The sequence below is a fragment of the Narcine bancroftii genome, chromosome 6, assembly GCF_036971445.1.
Source record: "Narcine bancroftii isolate sNarBan1 chromosome 6, sNarBan1.hap1, whole genome shotgun sequence".
NCBI lineage: Eukaryota > Metazoa > Chordata > Chondrichthyes > Torpediniformes > Narcinidae > Narcine > Narcine bancroftii.
Window position 1 is genome coordinate 12,990,593 of NC_091474.1, and position 14,689 is coordinate 13,005,281.

Sequence of the window (14,689 nt, forward strand, 5' to 3'; positions counted from 1 at the left end):
CTCTTGCACAGTTCAATATTTGGTTTCTGCGGATCGAAATTAAAGTAAAATTTGAATTTTACCTTGGCAGTCCTTTTCTGGCACTACTTATTGATTACTTTCCTCTTTTGCCTTTTAAGAAAAGAATACCTGTACTTTGTCAGTTATGCTTTAAACCAAATTGTAATTACAAGATTATAAATAAAGGATCCTTCAGCATACAGTAATGATAGAAGCCATTGCCTTATTTGGATTGTTTTCAAATTTTTGGCCTGGACCCCAATTTTTCCTCTTCACTCAGAGATCCAATTCACCCATGTAAAAGGCACCATCCTTTTCAGCCAATTTTCTGGAAAAAAAGAATTTATTGTCATCTGTGTTCTTGATCTTTTGCCAACGATTTTAAATTGTTTCATCAAGCAGTGGGCCTATTTTTCCCCGCTATCTTTGACAAGTCCTCTCATACTTTGGAATATCAGAAAAAAAAACCTTTTCCGTTCCAAAGAGAACATTTTGTTTCATTACTCAAGTCCCTAATTTCTGGTAAAATTCATGTAAACCTACTTGACACCATGTAATGTGTGCATATTCAATGTTGGTTGGCAATGGTTTTTGAATTGTACCACATGATCACAGCATTCTTGCAGCACTGTCCAGAATGGAACTTGCAGAGAAGGCCACACTGCTGCCTTCCTTTTGTAAATTCCACTATTTGAGAGATGGAAAGGGAAAATAATACCTATAAATGGTTTCAGATGTGGTTGTTATGAACCTGAAACCTGGATAGTACATTTAAATATTAAATAAATGGTGGATATGGTCCCTCCCAATTGTAATGTGGAATTACACAGAGAGATAAGGACTCATTTTGTTCAAGTGGATGAGTACATAATGAAACAATTAAAGCCACATAAACTTCTGGATTTCCAGGCAAGGAACTTGTCTAAATAATGGAAGCATTGGTAGGATGAGAGCACCTTCTTCTGATTCATTTTCTGGTCGTTGACCAGAAAAATGACCCATTTCTTCCTCCATACATGCAGCTGAAAATTTCCACGTATTCTTTTGTTATTTGAAATGTCCAGCATCCATATATTTTGACTTTTGACCAGAGTTTATAGTGAATTAGCTTTGAAAAAATAAACCAGAAAACAAACATGACAGTGTTTTTGTTTTTATCTTAGAAATATAATATGTTATGTTGAAAACATCCAGATGATTAGGTAGCATCAATGGAAAGAGGAACAGAGGAAATGTTTCAGGTCAGACACACTTCCTCAAATGAAGAGAAATAAAAATATTAACCAGGGTAATTCACAGAGGATGGCGGGAGGGCTGGAAGGGGTGAATAGGACCAAGCAAATATTCTGATGGGCTGAGTCTTTGACGTTTTAAGTAAAGATTTAATTGCATCTCGAGTCACTAGAAAGACAATTGCACCACACAATAAGTTCTCGTGAAAAATTAGTCAAAAGCACCACAGCACGCCTTGAAATAAAATGGTGGATTGTCGCTCACTGTCTGCATGTAACCAGGTGCACAGAGATTCATCTGATATATATTTTAATGGAGATAATTGCAATTTTGCAGACTTGAAAGACCTGCTCTTTAGAGAGCAGATCATTTGTGATATCCAGGAGTCCTGTCTGAGGGAACAACTGCTATGTAAGGCTGAATTGACTCCAGAAAAGTGCTTACAGTACTGGGGAGTATTCTATTACAAGCTCCTGTTTTTTGTAAAATGGGATTATCACTGTAAGGGATGGTATAGACAGGAGGAACAGAATGGTCACAGTTAACATTTCACACAAGCACCATCACAAGTCACAGCCCAGCGACAATTCGATACATTGGAAGAACTGAGGGAACATTTGTCAGTCAGTTCCAGATTTGATACATTTGCAAAGACATTGTGATTTTGCAGAGGGAGAACCATTCTGACCGCTGAAGAAAAAGCAGCTTTTTGAAGCAGCTCTTGTGGCCAGCCATTTTTGTGGAATTCAGAGTAAAGCAGGCTCTGTGAATGAATGGGCCTTTTCGGTGGATTGACCTGTGCCAGGAGCGTCTTTTGGGAAGCAAAGTGCTTCACTTTGATTGTGACTAGCAGTGAAGGTCACTTGGAGGGATCGGTGCCAGGATCTTGGAAGGTTCGTGGAGGCCGCCCAGCTCAAGTCTCGCCTACAGAAGGACCAGGAGTGTAATGACCGCAGCTCGTGCAGATGGACATTTCTTCAAAGCCAATCCAAGGAGAATTCATGAGGTCTGCATCAGCCACAACTCCAGTCTTCCCACCAGTTCAACATTAATTTCAAAGGCCTGCGCTTCAACAATGAATTTGAAAGACTGAATTTTTTCTAGATTTTGGCCTGAACTGTAAAAGTTTGGGTATATCACATGCATTCAAATACACCTGCACATAGTTGAAAGTAGATTTAGTGTTAAGGATAGATTTAATGTTAAGACTATAGATTAAGAATTAGAAATAAAATTAGTGTTTTAAAATTAAATACTATCTGGCTTATTGTCTATTGCTCATCATTACGCACGGTTCATAACAATTCCAAGATCAGAGCAGGATAGTTGAATGCCAGAAGCAGGGCATTCAGTGAGATACAAGCTGGCCAGCAGGATAAGCAGAGTTATTTGTAGACTACAATGCGATAGGCTAAAAAAAAAGTCCTGGTTATTAACTGATTATGTTTTAATCTTTTAATTAACTGAAATAGAATACTGAGAGTTGGGTGTAATCCTTCATAATTAAGAGGACCGATGGATGACTACCGAGAAAGGGTTCTCGGTTAATTGAGGAAAGATTCAATGATCCAATCAGAATCATTGCGTGTGTTCGATGTAGAGTCAAACAGACACAGACATACAGCATGGTAACAGGCCTTTTCGGTCCACGAGCCCATGCTGCCCAATTATACCCAAATGACCTAGAACCCTCTTATGTTTTGAAGGGCGGGGAGGAAACCCATGCAGACACAGGGAAAACGTACAGCCTCTTTACAGTCAGTATTGGAATCAAACCCCGGACGCTGGTGCCATAACAGCGTTCTGCTAACTGCTATGCTACCCTTGCCGCCCAAACATCATCTTTGCTCACACTGTATATTTTTGGTCAAAGTAAAAGACGACAGTCTGCAGGCACCGTGGTTGAAGTAAAAACACAACGCTGGAGAAACTCAGCTGGTCAGACAGTGTACTTTATGTACCAAAGATAAAGATACATAACCTTGAACACTTTATCAAGGTATGAAAAAATGTGGGCAGGCGCTCAAGCAAAATGGGGAGGGGGATGGGAGAGGTGTAGGCGGAGCAGCACAGTCCCAAAGGCAGGAGGTACTATGTGGTTAAGGGAGGGACAGCACACCAGCAAGCAGGGGGAAGAAGAATGTCTTTGCAAATGGAGAGGAAAAGGGGTGGAGAGCTGGAGGAAACGAGTCAAAGGGAAATGGGAGGGAGAATGGTGAGTGGTCAAGCAGAAACTTGAGAAGTCGATGCTCATGATTGCTGAGATGTTTCAAGTACTTGGATAGTGAGGGCAACCTGTCAACTTCACTTTGAATCACAAGGAGGTGCAATTGAACCCACTGAATCATGTGCCGTTGACATTTAGCAAGGTGACAGGGAAGATCGTTGGGACTGCTTTCTGAAGGTGTTGAGTCCAAAATGAATGAGAGATTTCATCAAGGGAGAACATGAAGATGTTACAGCTTCACTTGAAGATTGATACTGTTATGGTCTACCATTTTCAGTCCCATTTGTTTTTTTCATATTGATGAATATGAATGTTTTCAAATAATTTTCATAAAACATTTAATTATGTGTTAATATTTTAAAATGTTTTAATTGTTTGATATTTAGAAAAATTGCAATTATTTTTGAATATCTCTGATCATCCCTGATAATTGCAAACGGTTGTAAAGCAGCCCACACACACACGAGGTCTCAGGATCAGCTGCCTGAGTCCTGGTCTCTGTTAGCACACTGCTCTGATTTGCACGGCTACAGCAAGTAAGGGCATTGCATATTGTACTTAATGTGTACAACAATAACCAGTCATACTCACAGAATTGCCATGCAGAAAAGCCTTAAATTTGATTGGAGCTTTGGGACACATACAAATGGGCAAGCCCAAGACTTGAGCATGATCTGGCTCAATTAACCTCACAAAAATTTTACAAATTACCTTCTGTCTCTCAATGCGATCTTTCCTTTTTAAACTACAGCATTATTCTTTCCTCCTACATTCTTTTTCATTCCAGAATGCTTGGGAATGGATACCTATTTGTAGGCTTCAGTGCCGGATGAAGATAGTGCAGGGCCTGCAGCATTTATTTTAAAGGGGCCCTAAACTGTGCCGGCTGGCACATGCATGGTCCTAAATAGTGCCGGCTGGCGTGCGCACAATGAGGGAGAATTGTGACTCCGTGCCCCCTCCGCCCCCCCACTCCCACCCACCCAAGAGAGTTTCTGATGCTGACCCAACCGCGGTTTTAAATAGTCTTAATTATTCTTATATTCTTATCAAAATGATGCTAGCTTTCTCAGTTCACTATACCTACGGCTCCTAGAACGCTTCCACCAGCGTTGTCTCCGCTCCATCCTCAACATCCATTGGAGCGCTTTCATCCCTAGCGTCGAGGTGCTCGAGATGGCAGAGGTCGACAGCATCGAGTCCACGCTGCTGAAGATCCAGCTGCGCTGGATGGGTCACGTCTCCAGAATGGAGGACCATCGCCTTCCCAAGATCGTGTTATATGGCGAGCTCTCCACTGGCCACCGTGACAGAGGTGCACCAAAGAAGAGGTACAAGGACTGCCTAAAGAAATCTCTTGGTGCCTGCCACATTGACCACCGCCAGTGGGCTGATCTCGCCTCAAACCGTGCATCTTGGCGCCTCACAGTTTGGCGGGCAGCAACCTCCTTTGAAGAAGACCGCAGAGCCCACCTCACTGACAAAAGGCAAAGGAGGAAAAACCCAACACCCAACCCCAACCAACCAATTTTCCCCTGCAGCCGCTGCAACCGTGTCTGCCTGTCCCGCATCAGACTTGTCAGCCACAAACGAGCCTGCAGCTGACGTGGACTTTTTACCCCCTCCATAAATCTTCGTCTGCGAAGCCAAGCCAAAGAAAGAAATATATTCAGTGATTACCAGAGGCATATCTAGGGAACACAGCGCCTGTGGTGAGCACTGAAATTGCCCTTCCCGCACCCCCCCATTAAAACTTACACATTTTGCACTTACATTCAAATTACACTTACACTGAAATTGTGCCCCCCCCCGTTAAAACTTACTTATGCATTTTGTTAAGATAAAACTTACAGTGGTAGCAGCAGTTGGCTCAATGCAGGATCAATGGCCATCTTCATTACCCATAATCCCCCACGCAGCTAGAACCGCTCTGTGTTTCCCCTGAGTGGTTCCAACTGTATGGGGAATGACGAGTAACAAAGATGGCCATCGCTCCCACATTGAGCCGTCGCCACCTGCTGACGAGTCAGTCCTGAAGTGGCCTGATTAGATGTCAGAGCAGTACTCCAGTGAATTCCGACCCCTGCTGCTGTGTCGGGAGTTAAATGAGGGGGAGGGCAGGACGGCCATGTTGGTGGTGTAGCAGATGGCCAGGGCTAGGAGTGAGGCAGTCAGGCAAGGTGAGGACAGTGGCCACCCCACCTCCCCCTTTAAAGTTAACAATTTTAGCCTCTTATCACCTTTAATCAGACTATTGTGCAGCGGCTGTGATATACAACACACCCATAAACTGTGGTAATAACCCCAATTAAAGGTGATAATTGCCTAAAATCACATACATTTAAGGTTAGCGATTTTAGACAATTATCACCTTTAATCAGCATTATTAACACAGACTATGAGTGTGGAATCTCATAGGCGCTGATCAAAGATGAAAACAAAAAATGTTTCTCATAATTCATAGTACATAAACGCGGGGCCCTTGTAAATCTGGGGCCCGTGCTACTTTCGCTACTACTGGTAGACTTGCCCAAACAACCTCAACTGAATGCATCTGCCTCACAATCTCAGGCAATGATTTGTGCCTGCAGCTCGCCATCCTTGTTAGTTACACTGTGAGCATTGATACATGCTCAATTTAATGCTTCCTTTGTAACTTCTTGCTCTAGCCTTGTATTTTTTAGATATTTGTAATTTTATTGCTGTTCTCATGCCTCTGTTCTCATTTCTTCCATTTAAATCCAACTGAATACATAAGCTGCTCCAAATACAACTTGGAAATGTAAAGATCGCTAATTCTAGAATCCCATGCAATTTTAAATCAACTTCTTTAAATCCATTCTTATCACGTGCAATTGAACTAAGCTATTATTTGGCTCAAGAGGATAGATGGAGATTTGTATCCCCCCCCCCCCCCCCAACCCTCGGCTAAAGCCTTGATCTGTAAAGCCTATTTTTAGATTTTATTCAGATTACTTTTTAAAGATAAAATTCTGTCATGTATATTTTGAGAGATCAGTTGCAAAGTATTTAGGTATCCTCATAGATGGCAGATAATATTTCAGTAACTTCATGCAAACACAACCATGACTCACAGTCAGCATGTATCATAATGCAGCACCTTGTACATTTTAAATATTTTAAATATAAATAATAGGCCCTTCCAGCCCATGAGCAGCAACAAAAATTCACAACAATGGTATCTTCAAAACAATAATTTTTATTTAGAACACCTTAACTCTTAACTCGGCGTGCGCACGTGTGTGTGGCAAAACCCAATATTCTTGGACAATGGTTTTCAGATAATTATTTCTTCACATGAAGGATTTACCTCTCTTGCCTGGAGGTTTCAGTATCTGTGTTTCACATGATGATTTGACAAACTCAGGTGTGAGTGTGTCGAGGTCATGGTTATGATTCAGAAACAAGAATGATCTTGCTTTCTTTTACCCAGAATTGGTGGCTATTTAAAATGCCACCTCAGCGCTGCTCCCTTTCTCTCGGCCAAAAGAAGCAGCAAAGTGGTCATCCCTTCTGGAGACTCTGTCAATCTGTGTAACTCACAGAATGTTACAGCATTTCTGACCTCAGATGTTTTTGGTTCAGTAATATTAAAGATGCCTCTTGAAGCAGTGTAATCACCTGATAGGACCTCACTGTCAACTTCTGTTTGAAGTTGATCTCTTCCAAAGGTTTATGAGTTAATATGTTTCTGAAAAGTCTGCTGACCACAAGCAAAAACCTGCTTGCTTAAGCAGATGCCATCTGAGTTTCCATTCGAACAACATAGGTAAACAAGCAAAGAGTCTTTTGTTTAATTAGATTTCTTCCTTAAGCAACCCCATTCTCCTAGATATTTCAATGAACAAACACTTCTAGTTTTATTGGGTTGTTTACCAGACTTGACGACTCCGAAAATGGCATCTCTCTGAGCGTAATTATGTGCCGGTAAATGTGCCCGCGATTCCACCCTAAAAAATCAACTTTAAGAAATACATTTTATAACTAAATGTTAATAATAATACAATTCCACTATACACCCAATTGACCTACAATCCCCATATGTTTTTGAAAAATGGGAGGAAACTGGAGTACTGGGCGGAAACCCACTCAGACGTGGGGAGAACACACAAACCCCTTGTAGACAGCGGCGGATTTGAACCCGGGTTGTTGGTGTTGTATTAGTGTTGTATTGGTGTTGTATTAGTGTAGTCCGTGAACTACTCTTTGCAGACGATGCCGCTTTAGTTGCCCATTCAGAGCCAGCTCTTCAGCGCTTGACGTCCTGCTTTGCGGAAACTGCCAAAATGTTTGGCCTGGAAGTCAGCCTGAAGAAAACTGAGGTCCTCCATCAGCCAGCTCCCCACCATGATTACCAGCCCCCCCACATCTCCATCGGGCACACAAAACTCAAAACGGTCAACCAGTTTACCTATCTCGGCTGCACCATTTCATCAGATGCAAGGATCGACAATGAGATAGACAACAGACTCGCCAAGGCAAATAGCGCCTTTGGAAGACTACACAAAAGAGTCTGGAAAAAGAACCAACTGAAAAACCTCACAAAGATAAGCGTATACAGAGCCGTTGTCATACCCACACTCCTGTTCGGCTCTGAATCATGGGTCCTCTACCGGCACCACCTACGGCTCCTAGAACGCTTCCACCAGCGTTGTCTCCGCTCCATCCTCAACATCCATTGGAGCGCTTACATCCCTAACGTCGAAGTACTCGAGAAGGCAGAGGTCGACAGCATCGAGTCCACGCTGCTGAAGATCCAGCTGCGCTGGATGGGTCACGTCTCCAGAATGGAGGACCATCGCCTTCCCAAGATCGTGTTATATGGCGAGCTCTCTACTGGCCACCGTGACAGAGGTGCACCAAAGAAAAGGTACAAGGACTGCCTAAAGAAATCTCTTGGTGCCTGCCACATTGACCACCGCCAGTGGGCTGATATCGCCTCAAACCGTGCATCTTGGCGCCTCACAGTTTGGCGGGCAGCAACCTCCTTTGAAGAAGACCGCAGAGCCTACCTCACTGACAAAAGGCAAAGGAGGAAAAACCCAACACCCAACCCCAACCAACCAATTTTCCCCTGCAACCGCTGCAATCGTGTCTGCCTGTCCCGCATCGGACTTGTCAGCCACAAACGAGCCTGCAGCTGACGTGGACTTTTTACCCCCTCCATAAATCTTCGTCCGCGAAGCCAAGCCAAAGTGTTGCGCTAACCATGCACCCACGCTTACTTTGCTGGCCCATTGCTTTGTTTAACAATTTGTTAACCATAACTCCAGCAGCAAATTCACAAAGGAGGAAAAACCCAACACCCAACCCCAACCAAATAATTTTCCCTTGCAACCGCTGCAACCGTGTCTGCCTGTCCCGCATCGGACTTGTCAGCCACAAACGAGCCTGCAGCTGACGTGGACTTTACCCCTCCATAAATCTTCATCCCGAAGCCAAGCCAAAGAAAGATAACTCCATTATTGCACTTTGCTGGTATTATCACTTACAATCCTTTGTTATATTCAATTAAATTAAAAGTAAGATACCGTTGAACATGCAAATGACACACAATAAGGATGCAATCAAACTTTATAGATGAGACGGTGAAAACAACATTTGTGCTGGAAAAAGAGAAGAATGCGCAAGATAAAAAAAAATGATTCAAGTGAAGGTGCTGCTTGTGAATTAGCAATGATGCTTTTCAAGTTTAAATTAAATGAGGCAATGCTCACAACATACTTGCATTTATCCCAAACATCTATGAAGTATAATCAATGGAAGAAAAAAATAATCTTATGCTGATCCTATGTGATTTCATTTGCATGTTAATTAAGTGCTTTTTATTTGTTTGGCGGGCAGCAGCCTCCTTTGAAGAAGACCGCAGAGCCCACCTCACTGACAAAAGGCAAAGGAGGAAAAACCCAACACCCAACCCCAACCAACCAATTTTCCCTTGCAACCGCTGCAATCGTGTCTGCCTGTCCCGCATCGGACTGGTCAGCCACAAACGAGCCTGCAGCTGACGTGGACTTTTTACCCCCTCCATAAATCTTCGTCCGCGAAGCCAAGCCAAAGAAAGAAAAGAAAGAATTTGTATATGTAAGTGATTAACTTTCAAGATGGTTTTGTGAATCAGGGGAGAAAGGACATTACAGTCATGAGTGGTTTCAAAGCACCAGAAGCACAGGTACCTTTAAGAATGCATTCATGACAAATTTGGCAGTTTCTTGTTCAGCCACAAAAAATCATATCTGTAAAAGCAGTCATATTATCTATTATCCCCAGTTTGTGCAACAGGACCCTATATCAAGATACCTAGAAGATTGGATTTGGCTGCCAACAGAGATTAGTGAAGCGTATCTCTGGCAACTGCTTGTCAGCAGTTTAAATGCACTCCCTAACCAGACACACAGAAAACAGATAAACTGTCAAAGCAGCAACTAGAAACAGTTGTCTAAGGGGTGCAATGCCATCGAATTAAAGATTTACAAAACAAGGATGTTTTATGAGAGTAACACATAGCACCTGATAGTCTGAATACGCCTAAGATTGTCTGATCTCGGAAGCTAAGAAGGCTCAGGACTGGTCAGTAGTCGCAAGGAAGACTGCCTGGAAACACTAAGTGCTGTAGGTTTCTGTGAGGGGCGCTGGACAAAGTGGTGACTCTCTGCCTGCCTTACGGTAGACAAAGTTAAAAGAATTGCATGTATGTTACATTCTAAATGTAGTATTACATGATAATAATGGAACCTTTACCTTTATATATTGAGTTGATCTGAAACATTCAAAATGATGCCAACTGGAACGACAGAACAATCATTCTAGACATTGGATTAAAGAACATCTTTAAACACTCTCCTCCCACCTTTGGCACAGTAAGAAAATACAGGCTTGCCGAAATTCACAGGAATTAATTTCCAAAAGCATTAACTATCAGGCATGTCTTAAATAGCATTTTTACCTGCAGAATTGATCACCAGACTTTGTCATTCCACTGAGCTATAAATTCAAATCCAAACCCCTCTTGCTATGCAAAATAAACCCCATAAATAGCCTAAAATAATCCAAACCCTACTCACAACATAGCACAAACTCTACAAATCCCACTGAGAGCAGCATAATACTAATTGAAAATGGACTCACAATACATCTTAACCCAAATCCAAACCTAAAAACTGGTCACATAACCCCAATCCAGTCAATATACTGTGCAACATAACTCGACTAATCTTATTCAATAGAATACTCATACAAAACCCTAACAACTTGCACAATAAAGGCTTTCCACACTGTAAAATCGAGGCCCATTCCATACCCTACTCACTGTGGAAGATAAAGCAAATCCATTTCAGCTCTGAGATCAACCCATACGAACAGATGTCAACATGGTAACAAGAACATACAACTTCAGGAAGAGCAGTGTGGCAATTAGCAAGCTATGGAGTAATTGAGAACAGAGAAATAGAATAAGCAGAGGAAGAAGGAAATGGTTGGTGTTACAAGAGAAATGGTTAATAAGAGAAGCTAATGAATGGGGTACTTGAAAGAAGTAAAAGGATAGCTGTGAAAAATAAAAACATAAGTGAGAAAGGGAAGTGATGGACTAACAAAAAGAATGACAGCAGTGAGTGATTAAAGGAAAGAGGGATGGAAATGAAGACAGCTGGGCCAGAAGAATAAAGAGAGTGAAAAGAGAGGGAAAATGTTAGTTTTTAGCCTACGAGAAGAGATTGAGTCATCTAGGACTGTACTCACTAGAATTTAGCAGAATGAGAGGGGATCATAGAAACATATAAAATTATGAAAGCCATAGATAGAGGTAGGTAAGTTGTTTCCATTGCTGGCAGAGTCTCAAACTAGGGGTCATAGTCTCAGTAGATTTAGGATGGAGATGAGGAGGAACTGCTTTTCCCAGAGGGTGGTAAATGTATGGAATTTGCTGCCCATTGATGCAGTTGAGATGACCTCAGTGAATATATTTAAGTCAAGGTTGGATAGATTTTTATGTAGTAGGAGAATTAAGGGATTTGGGGAAAAAGAAGGTGGGTGGAAATGATCCTATTATCATTGAATGGCGGGGCAGACATGACAGGCTGGTTGACCAACTCATGCTCCTATTTCTTATGTTCTTATCATCACTTCCCCATTTTCACTTCAAACTGTCCAATTTATCTTACCTACCAGCCCTCTTCTCCCTTCACTACATCTCCTTCTTTCAGATTTTCCCATTTTCCCTTCATCACATTCATCTTAGCATTTTCTTTAAAAGAAGCATCCAGGTAGACATCTGCCATGATCATACTGAATGGAGGAGTAAGCCCAACGAACCTGAAAGTGGTGCCACAGTAGACACCAGGTTGGCGAAGAAGAAGTAAGGCATGCTTATCTTCATTGGTTCAGGCAATGAGTACAAGAGTTGAGATGCCATATAACAGCTGCACAGGACATTGGTGAAATCACAAATGGAGTGGTGTTTTTTTGCAAATGGAGTGTTGTGTACAGTTCTGGCCACCATGGGAGAGAAAGGATGTGATTACACCAGAGGGGATGCAGAAAAGATTCATAAGTATGTTGCCAAAATTGAGTTATAAGGAGAGACTAGAGAGCCTGCAACTGTTTTGCCTGAAGCTAAGGACTCTAAGTAATAGGCTGATAGAGGTTTAGTCTAAACTTCAAAGACATGGGTTTAAGGTGAGAGGGTAAAATTTAAAGAGGATCTGAGAAGCATATGGAACGAGGAAGTGATAGAGTCAGATACAATTAAGTCTAAAAGATATTTGGACAGGTACATGGATAGCAAAGTTTGAGAGGGATACAAGCCAAATGTGGGGAAATGGAATGAGCCCAGGTAGGGATGTTAGTCAGCATGGACAAGTTGGAGTGAATGGTCTATTTCCGTGCCATATAGCTTTATGACTCATGACTCCAACTGAATGACCTACTGTTTTTACATGTTATCTTCTCATCCCCTGGAATGAAACAGCTTTAATATTCTTTGGAGTAGTCGCATCATCTGTATTTGTATATAATTATGTTGGTTGCGATTTGGAAAATCAACAATGCTCCTTGCTGAGTTTTATACACAAAATCAGCAGTGAAATCTTATTGATAAACCTGTTCAAGTTGACCCATTCTGAAAAGTCTGGTCGTTCAGGAAAACAATTTTCATTCATTAGCCACCACATTATTTTGTTTCTTTGAAGAGCTGAAAACATTCTCATCAAATGAAAAGAAATACATGTTCTCTCATTTTTGTATTAGCTCTCAGCAAGGTACAACTTCATTTTATTCCTTCAGTGAGAGAAGCCCATTCAGGATGTTCAAAGATTCACCATGCTCTTTCTATTTTCTTGTTAAAATTTGAGTACTGTTTCCTTTCATTGGTAATGATGCTTTGTCCAAACAAAAGAACATATTCTAGTGAAAGCTCGTTGACATTAAAGGTTAACTCTCTCTACAAGTGCTAACTGCCTTATGCTGCTTTTATTCAGAATCATCCTTCTGCACTGTTTTGCCTCATGAACCAACCATTATCAAAATTTTAGAAAAATAAACCTGCTGATCCTGAAGACCCATGAATTACCATCAGCAAATTTTCACCAACTTCACACTGCCCACGAATGTCAAGTGTAGCTCCATTGAGAATACATGTAAAGAACAGTTCAGTTGATGTTTCTCACCATTTCCTCCCTCAGGTTATCTGGTAAATTGACATTCACGACATCACCTGCTTCATTCAAGAACAAAAAATATACAAAACATGGATTTTAACCCTGGTAAAAACACAATTCTGGTAAACTCAGCAGGTTTTGTTTCCAGGGATGACAACAATTAGTTGCCAGATTAGACTCTTCTCCTCACAGCAACTTTAAACTGAAAGGGTGGAAAACGGAATTAACATCTCAGGTTGAAAACCTTTCCTCAAAACAAGCCTTTAACCAAAAATGTTTATTGTTTTTATTTCAGATTTCCAGCATGAGAAGATTTTTGATTTTCAAACTGGAATTTGATTGAGAGGTGCAAGATAACGATTGGTACATAGAGAAGAAATAAATGTTGCATCTGTTTGTGATTCATGGACCAGGTAACATAGATACAAAATTAGGGGCAAATTTCGCGAGGGAGAATGAGAGGAAAAGTTATTTAACACAAAGGTAATTGTAATCTATGGGACAGATCAAAATAACATCAATTAGTGCCTGCAAAGGGACTTGATAAGCATGTTGGAGGAAAGAATTTTTAGGGTTGTAAAGATGGAGAAGAAAGGAACTGGTAGGATTGCTTTATGAAGAGCTAGCAATGATTTTCTGGGCCAATATTATATGTGGAGGAATATGTGGCCCCTATTTGGAACATTGTGGATTGTGGAGGGTCATGTGACCTCTTATTCGGAGGTAGTATCACCTGCCAATCAAAGTTGGACTCTGGCCACCCATGAGTGAACACTTTACCGTTGGCTAAGTTAAATGTTTCAGGGTCATCACTGGGCAGACACCCAGCTCAGAACAGAATAAAACATCGATGCATACCACATTTCTTTCTTTCTGCCTCTTGGTGCAAGTCCTGGACCTCACTCCATGCCAGGTCGCTACTGTAGACATTGATGGACGAGTCGCACGTAAGGTGTTCACCATACTTTGAGTCATAATACTGCAATAAATTAGTGCTTACAGAGAGCCACACCCCTGTTGGTACAGGGAATAGGGAGTGTGTTTGAAAGTTCCTGTCTGTGAAGTATCTACACGTGCAGGAGAGTGTGGTAGGGTAAGCAGCCACCAGTATCAGAGTCCCTGTTCCTGATGTGCCTTCTTGCACAGTTATAGCTTTTGTCTCATACCGTGTAGAAGATAGGTGCCCACTGGTATCGGAGTCCAAACTGGGTCCAATGTGAAAGTCTATATTGTTATTTAGTAGTAATAAAGTATAATTTGATGTCTTCCCCTGTTTGTCTCCCATGTGTTCAATAAAATTACCTTTGATTTTATACTTGTGTCCAGACTAATCTCTCTGTGAATGCACCGAACCTGATACTTTCCAAACACAACAGCCAACCATACTCCTTCTGTGCCAGAATGGTGTCAACAATTCTATTAACACCCACAGGAGGCAAGAACTGCTCAATTAACTTTTAAGTTTCAGCCAGGCAGAAACCTTGCAGATCAATGATGGACCTTCAAGTAAACCATGAAAATCTGTAGACATCGTGGTTGAAAAACACAAAAT

The 14,689-nt window shown here is 41.6% G+C and overlaps 1 protein-coding gene and 1 long non-coding RNA gene across 29 annotated transcripts in view; one reads left to right on the forward strand and one right to left on the reverse strand.

Moving 5' to 3' along the window:
• The window catches only part of ptprt (protein tyrosine phosphatase receptor type T), a 1,055,968-nt gene that overhangs the window by 510,976 nt on the left and 530,303 nt on the right, over positions 1-14,689 (reverse strand). The window lies entirely within an intron of this gene.
• The window catches only part of LOC138735730 (uncharacterized), a 39,470-nt gene that overhangs the window by 3,172 nt on the left and 21,609 nt on the right, over positions 1-14,689 (forward strand). For all 4 annotated transcript variants that reach the window (XR_011339921.1, XR_011339918.1, XR_011339919.1 and 1 more), the window contains exon 2: positions 13,433-13,550. This is a non-coding gene — a long non-coding RNA (uncharacterized lncRNA). The remainder of the gene's footprint in view (positions 1-13,432; positions 13,551-14,689) is intronic.